General features: G+C 35.8%; 1 protein-coding gene across 4 annotated transcripts in view; it reads left to right on the top strand.

The window, feature by feature from the left end:
* The first annotated feature begins 3,209 nt into the window (after positions 1-3,209).
* Positions 3,210-7,506, top strand: part of SLC37A1 (solute carrier family 37 member 1) — a 141,484-nt gene continuing 137,187 nt past the window's right edge. For 2 of the 4 annotated variants that reach the window (XM_051984817.1, XM_051984818.1), the window contains exon 1: positions 3,210-3,409. The gene's annotated coding sequence lies outside the window, so the exon portion shown is untranslated. Of the gene's footprint in view, positions 3,410-3,703; positions 4,146-7,506 lie in introns of those variants that run through there. The other 2 variants (XM_051984814.1, XM_051984815.1) reach the window with 2 other exon arrangements.

Below are 7,506 nucleotides of genomic sequence, written 5' to 3'. Positions count from 1 at the left end.
GTTAGGTGCAGAGAAAACAAAATAACAAAACCAATCCTACTCTCAAGACTAATGAGAAAGACAACATACAATTATGTTACAAATTCAATATATACAGGATAAATTGGAGGTAATAAAGAAAAGCACTAATATTAAGGAGGCTCCAAAAAGGATTTTTGTAGAAGGTAAGATTTTATCTAAAATTTGAAGAAAACTATTTTCTTTCTTTTTAATTTTTTTTCCCTGAGGCAATTGGGATTAAATGACTTGCCCAGCATCACATAGCTAGGAAATATTAAGTGTCTGAAACCAAATTGAACTCAGGTCTTCCTGACTTTAGGGATGGTGCTTTATTCACTGTGCCACCTACCTGCCCCCCATTTTCTTTTTTTTAATGCAATCAACAAACAATAAATGTAGCAAAATCATTCTTTATGTCAAAATTTATCACAGTTGTTTCTGTGAGAGTATTGTTTAACAATACCAAATGATTTAAGTGAAAATGATGCGGGAAAGATTCCTTTCTAGATTTCCACCCTCTCCTAGTTAATAATGTAAATTGCCCTTTAACTCACAAATCCTGGTCCCTTTGAATTCCAATAGATCTGACCTGTTCCCTGCCCCACCCCGATATGAGCCAACTTTGGGGCTACACCTGAAAGCCCCTCGAGCTAAGTCTCCTATTATAAAAAGGCCACGCTGGGAACCCCTCTTTGCAGAGATTCCAAACATGGCTACCATGTGAGGACCCTCTGTCCACTGGACCCTCTGTCCAGTGTCCTCCTTATCTCTACCTTCGCCTATACTTTAACTTTGCTTACCCAATAATAAACTTCTTTTATCAATCTAGCTCTCTGGGCCAATAAATGATTTTATTGGGAACTCGCTCCGCTACTAGACCCCCTTGCGCCGAATCTGTACCCCAAACCTGCCACTAGACCTTAAGCCTAATTTCATTTAGGTACCCCAAAGCTAGACCTCAACAAAAACACTTCTAATTTTGTATAAAAATATTATACTTTGTATACAAAAGTGGTATAAGAAGGAATGGAAAGATGGAACAGCTCCTCATGAAAGAGCAAAGGATGGAATGAATCTTTATTTTTATATACCAACTGTTTCACTTTTTTGGGTTGTATGTCTACGGTCAAGTTATTGACCCTCAATTTACTTTTCTATAATATGAGAATTCACTCACTGTGCTATTGTAGGGATAGCATTTTGAAAAAAAAAAAAAAGGCTCAGAAACTATCAATCAGTGTTCACATCATAGGGTAAAGAGAAGAAGCCATCTGGCAGAGTAATACATTTGACAGTATCACAATATGGAACGGAAACAGATGCTGTTTAGCTGAAAGACAAAGAAAAGTTCTTACTGAAATTTATTTTATCTTTCCTCAAAACATTCACAATATTGAGTGAGGAGAATTTGCATTTTTTCTTGAGTTTTATTATCTTTTATTCTATCCCCAATGTTTTCAAAAATATCCTTCCAATTACCCTCCAAAGAAGCCATCCTTTAAAACAAAGAATTAAAAATAGGAAGGGGACAAGATCAGAAAAACTAACCAATACGCAATTTTTTTATTGTTATTGTTGTTGAGTCAATTGGAGTTAAGTGATTTGCCCAGGGTCACACAGCTGGGAACTGTTAAATGTTAAGAGATCAAATTTGAACTTAGGTCCTTCTGACTTTAGGGCTGGTGCTCTAACCACTGTACCACCCTGGCTGCCCTTTATTACCTACAATTTTGACCCATATCTCTCTTTTTCTATCTTTTTGTTCTATTTAATATTTTTCAATTACATGTGAAAACTTTTAACATTTTTTTTTTTTAAATTTTACATTCTCTGTCTCTTTCCATCCCCTCCTCTCTTGACTAGGCAAGAAATTTTATATAGATTACACATGTGCAGGCAGTCATGCAAAACAGATTTCCATATTCATCATGTTATGAAAGAAAATACCTTTCCCCAAAGTAAAACAATAAAAATAAAGTTTTAAAAAGTATGTTGCAGTCTGCACTCATATCTCTTCTTTCTATTTACATTGTTGTAATCATTGTGTATATTGTATCCATGAATATCTTTCTATGCTGCTTCTTTGTATTTGTTGTATTCATGCTATCTTCAGGCTAATAGTTGTTTACTCAAGTACCACAACTTGTTTAATCATTCCCCAACTTATGGAAATCTACTTTGTTTCCAGTTCCTTACCAATTAAAAAAAAAAAGTTGTTATAAATATTTTGTTGTAGCCAGGTATGATAGTACACACTTATAATCCTTTCTAAAACAATGCTGAGATAGTGATCTCTTGAGTTTGAGAATTCTGTGATGTAGTAGGCTATGCTGATTGGCATTAATATGATGAATCTCTGGAATCGAAGAGTTACCAGGTGATCTATAGAAGGGCAAATGGAATGATTCAAAGTTCCCAAACTGCTCTGGGTGAGTGGCTCCGTACTTGCAGCTCGGATGAGACAAAGTTTCAACCTTAAACAAACAAATGATTGGAAAGAAGGAAGGGAGGGAGGGAGGGAGGAAAGAAGAGAGGGAGGGAGGAAAGAAAGAAGGGAGGAAGGAAAGAAGAAAGGGAGAGAGGGGGGAAAGGGAGGGGGGAAGAGGGAGGGGGGAAGAGGGAGGGAAAAAGGAAGAGAGGAAATAAGGAAGGAGAGAGAAAAAAATGAATGAATGAAAAACTTTGGTGTGTATGATTCTTTTGTCATTGACCTTGGAGTGTATTATTAACGGGATCTCTGGATCAAATAATTTAACTATTTTGTCATTATCTAATTCACAATTCTCTTAATAATAATGTGTCCCGGTTGGTCTACAATCTCTTTGACAATGACTACTCCCAAATTTTGTCATTTTTGTCAATTTACTGGTTATGTAGTGAAACTTCAGAATTGCTTTGCTTTGCATTTTTTATTAGTGATTCAAAGCAATCTTTCGTATGGATAATAATAGCTTGCGACTCTTCTCTAGAGAATTAAGGACTGACAATGGCTATACTACTCAATTGCTAGTCTTCCCATTCTAAATATTTCAGGAAAAACAATACTGTGACGATTTTTTGTAGTGTTGAAGGAAGCAAGACAAATTTGTATGAGAATAGCTAGAACTAGTCGAGCTTCTTTGTATTGTAAAGCTAGTGGTTCTATTGGTTTGAAAGCCAGTCTAACGAGTGGTGTGGTGGGGGTTACGTGGGGAGGGAGGAGGCTGAGCAGGCTCCAGTAGGCGTTGACGTCTCCGAGACCTGCAGAAATAGAATGAAAGTGAAAGGGGGGAGAGGAGGCAGACCCTGGCCGAAGCCGCTCCTGCCTGCCACCTCAGTCACTCCAGGAAGTATCAGGACAGCAGGAAATGCCGGTGTACGCGAAAATTGTTTGGCTGCTAGAAGAGAAGCAATTTTTGGTCGCCCATAGGTAAGGCTGGAGAGGGGCTTGAAGGCGTTCTACTTGATAGGCTTTGTGACCTTGCGTTTGGAAGAGGTTGATGTTGAGACCCCGCAGCGTGGGTAGGGATGGAAGGTATGGAGGACCGTCCTTCATTTCAGAGAGTAAGGTGAGATGTAAGCAAGAGAAGCAGCCTGATCTGTTTTGCTGCTTTAGAAGAGCTCTTCAGATGCACCTGCTGCCAGTTGTATGAATGGAGGCGGGGGCGGAGGGATGGGGGAGAAAACGAAAAGAGAATTGAGAGTGCGGAGGGGCGGGGGGGGGGTCGGAAGGAGGCTCTATTCTATTCACTAGAGGGCTCTGGAGGGGATGTAATTTTTGGAGAGAAAGAGAAAAAGAGGATACTGTTCTCTTCTGCTATTCCTTCTTTCTTCTCTTCCTTTGAGATCCGAAATCGGAAGGACAGGTTAGGAGGAAGTGGAATGTAGAAAAACAGAAGTGTTCTGCTTTGAACAAAAAGGTGAAATGAAAGGGTGGCGGAAGAGGAGGAGATTTCGGGAGAAGTGGGGTCAGAAATGGTGAAGCCCGAGAGCTGTTATCACCGGTTCCATTCTGGGGTTCTTCTGTGACATCCTGGTGATGATCTGCCCAGCCTAGAGCTCCGCCCCACGAGACTAGAGGGGAACACCTTGCTAATGAACACAGCTAAGCAAACCAGCTGCCACAGCCCAGAATCAACAATGTGCTATGTGGAATTGGGAGTTAAGTGAGTTTTATACCAGCGGTTTTGATCGGGACAAGGGGTGCTTATTTTTGTGAGGTTTGGATTAAGGAAAAAAAAAATTCTGTGATGCATTTTTAAGTGGGATATCTCGAACTATCTGCAAATTTCATACGTTTTGTTTCATCTCTAAAGATTAACCCTTGTTTTTATATTTATTTCCTTTAATTGAAATATTTGAAAGGCAATGAAGGCAAGGTCTGAAATATTCAAGCGATCAACAGCTCCAAAGTTTCCGGATTGTAGTAGGTTGTGTTGGGTTTTAGGGATTATTCTATTTCAGCTAAATTATTTCCTTCTCTTCTTCCCCTTTAGTCGTTCAGATGTATGAAGTATTCTGGAATTATGACATTTGTAGATTTTGAACAAATGGCTTAGGGAGATATAGCACTTAGTAACTTAAATAATGCACATCTAACATGTTTAGTGGAAGGCTACAGTTTTACAAAAAGACTGAGAAGTAACTGATGGCATACTAGAAGTGTTAAAATTTCTTTCTGAAAACAAAATGAAGAGTGAATATTGAGGAAATTCCTGTAATTTGCATTTTTACGATTGCTATTGTCTTTTAAATGAATAATCATAGGAAGCAGTGTGGTTGAATTAGTGAAACTTGTACCAAATTCTCAGAGTTTGAAACTTTAGTTCAAGCCAGGCACACAGTTAACTGGACTATAGAGTATATAAAGGAGAGTAGCGTGAAATGACTGGAAAGGAAGATGAGACATTTTAGCTATTGACTTCAAAACTCAGGTTTATTTTTAGACATTGTATTAGCTACATTAGCTATTATTGTTTTAAACTATATAGGATTTTGATAGTGCTCTTTTAGGTGAAAGAGATAAACTCATTGATTAAACTTCAGAAAGTCTGTGCAATTAATATGAATTAAAACTCAACAAATATTTTGTGTCTTTCATATGCAAGGCATTGTGCTAAGCAAATAAGGGATGGCTTATAGTTGGGGCAATAAGGGGAGGGGGAAGCATCTAACTGAACTTTGCATAGGAAAAAAAATGTCTTTAGGCTGAGGAATACTGGGAAGTATTTGCTCAATCAACTAACAAGTATTTGTTAAGCACCACTAGTCAGTCATTGTGTTTAGAACTTTGGGTACAAAGATAAGAAGGAAATGCTTTCCTGTCCTCTTGAAGTTCTATTGGGAATGACATAAATACACACAAAAACATATAAGGTCATCTTGTGAGTCAGAGAAAGGCACTACCAACTGTGGGAGGGGATTGGGAAGTTAATCAACAAAAATATTTGTGTCTACTATATGCCACTATTTTAAGCTTTTAATTTATTACAGTATTTTATATTATATAGTATTATATTACATATAAATATATTATACATTTATTATATTATAATATTAATTAATAATTTTTATCCTACCTCAAACCACCCATGATGTATCCTTCCTCAAAATAAGCCACTCACCTCTCTATACATCTCATGTCATTCAGATGCCATTTCTCTACTCTGTCCTCCTTCATCTGTCTGAAGTGAAAAGATAGCTCTTCTCTTTCAAAAATGATTTCATTCTGTCCCATCCCATTTTCTCCTACAAAAATTTCTCCTTCATAATCTCCACACTATCACTCATCTTCAGTCTTTTCCTACAAACTGGCTGCTTCCTTACTGCATAAAAACATACTCATACTCTCTCCAAGACAAAGACAAAGGAAAACAAAACAAAACTGTTGGCATGAATTCATCTCTTTCTAGCAATCATCCCTTTTTGTGACTTAACTCTATAAGTGTTATTGGTTTCTATAATTCTCTTCTACTTTCTTTTCTGTCACTCTCTCTCTTTTTTTTAATAGTAGTTTTTTTTCCAAATACATTCAAAGATAGTCTTCAACATTCACCTTTGTAAAATCTTGTGTTCCAAATTTTCCTCTCTCCATCCACTCCCCAAGATAGAAAATAATCAAATATAAATTAAACATGTCATCCTCTTTTTAACTCTTCAATCTGATTTCCTACCTTGTCATTCAACTGAAACTTTTCTTCCCAAAATAATCATTTATATACTTTAAAATTTTTTTCAATCAGCAAACTGGTTTTTCCCTCCTATTTCTAATTTGAGAGAGAAAGAATATAAAATCCCCATTATTATAGTCAAAATAACTTTTCACATTGACCATTTTTATACACACATATATATAGATGTATAAAACATACATAATTATAAATTCTCCATTTTTTACTTTCATATCTGGAGTAGATTACATGGAATTGTGTTAAGTTATTGAACAAAGTTCCTAATTCTTTCAAAGTTGTTTTTGTTTACAATACTGTCTCCTGGATCTGTTTACATCACCATTTCAGTTCCTACAAATCTTTCTAGATTTCTTTGAAACCATACCTTTCATCATTTCTTGAAAATAATCACATTCTATCACAATTATCAATCATAAATTGCTCAATTGTTCAATCATTTCAGTCACATCTGATGCTTTGTGACCGCATTTTGGGATTTTCTTGGCAAAGATATTGGAGTGGTTTGAAATTTTCTTCTTCAAATCATTTTGAGAAAAATTAGGCAAATTGAGTTAAATGGCTTGCCTAGGGTCACACAGCTAAAAAGTGTCTGAGGCCAGATTTACATTCATGAAGTTGTCTTTGTGATTCCAAATTCAAAGCTCTATCCACTGTGCCCCACCTCCAGTTAATGAGGTTCAGTTAATGAGCAGCTTCCCCCATTCTTTCATTATCACTTCAAAAAGAGCTATAAGTATTTTGTACATTCTTACAGAATTATGCTTAGTTTACTGAATGACTTATTCTTTTTTTAGTTTATAAAATAACACAAGCATTTCCAAAATAGTTTAAAATTTAAAAAAAATGATTGTACATAAACTACAAACCTGTTATACAATTTGCTGTTCCTTTTAAAATATAAAATTATCATGCAATTTTCTTTTTGTTATTTTTTTCTTCCTCACCCTAGAAGAGACTACCATTAGATAAAAATAATTATATTTTAGTTTTTATAATAGTCAAAATCACTTAGTCACTCAAAATTGTTTTAAAAACAATATTGCTGCTATTGTATACAATATTTTCTTGAGTCTGCTCATTTTACCTCTCATAATTTCATGCAAGTTTACTAATTTTTTTCTACAATAAATGAGCTCATCATTTCTTATATCACAGTAGTACACAATAAAAATCATGCACTACAATTTATTCAGCTATTCCTTAATTGTGAGCATCTTCTCAACTTTCAGTTCTTTGCCACCACAAAGAGAGCTGCTATAAAGATTTTAAAAGATAGGTTCTTTTCCTTTTCCCCTAATATCTTTGGAAATAGACTTATTAGTGGTATTGCTGGGTC

Source organism: Antechinus flavipes, chromosome 3 (genome assembly GCF_016432865.1).
Source record: "Antechinus flavipes isolate AdamAnt ecotype Samford, QLD, Australia chromosome 3, AdamAnt_v2, whole genome shotgun sequence".
Lineage (NCBI taxonomy): Eukaryota > Metazoa > Chordata > Mammalia > Dasyuromorphia > Dasyuridae > Antechinus > Antechinus flavipes.
Note: the sequence above shows the minus strand (reverse complement) of the source record. Positions and strands in the feature narration are given on the sequence as shown.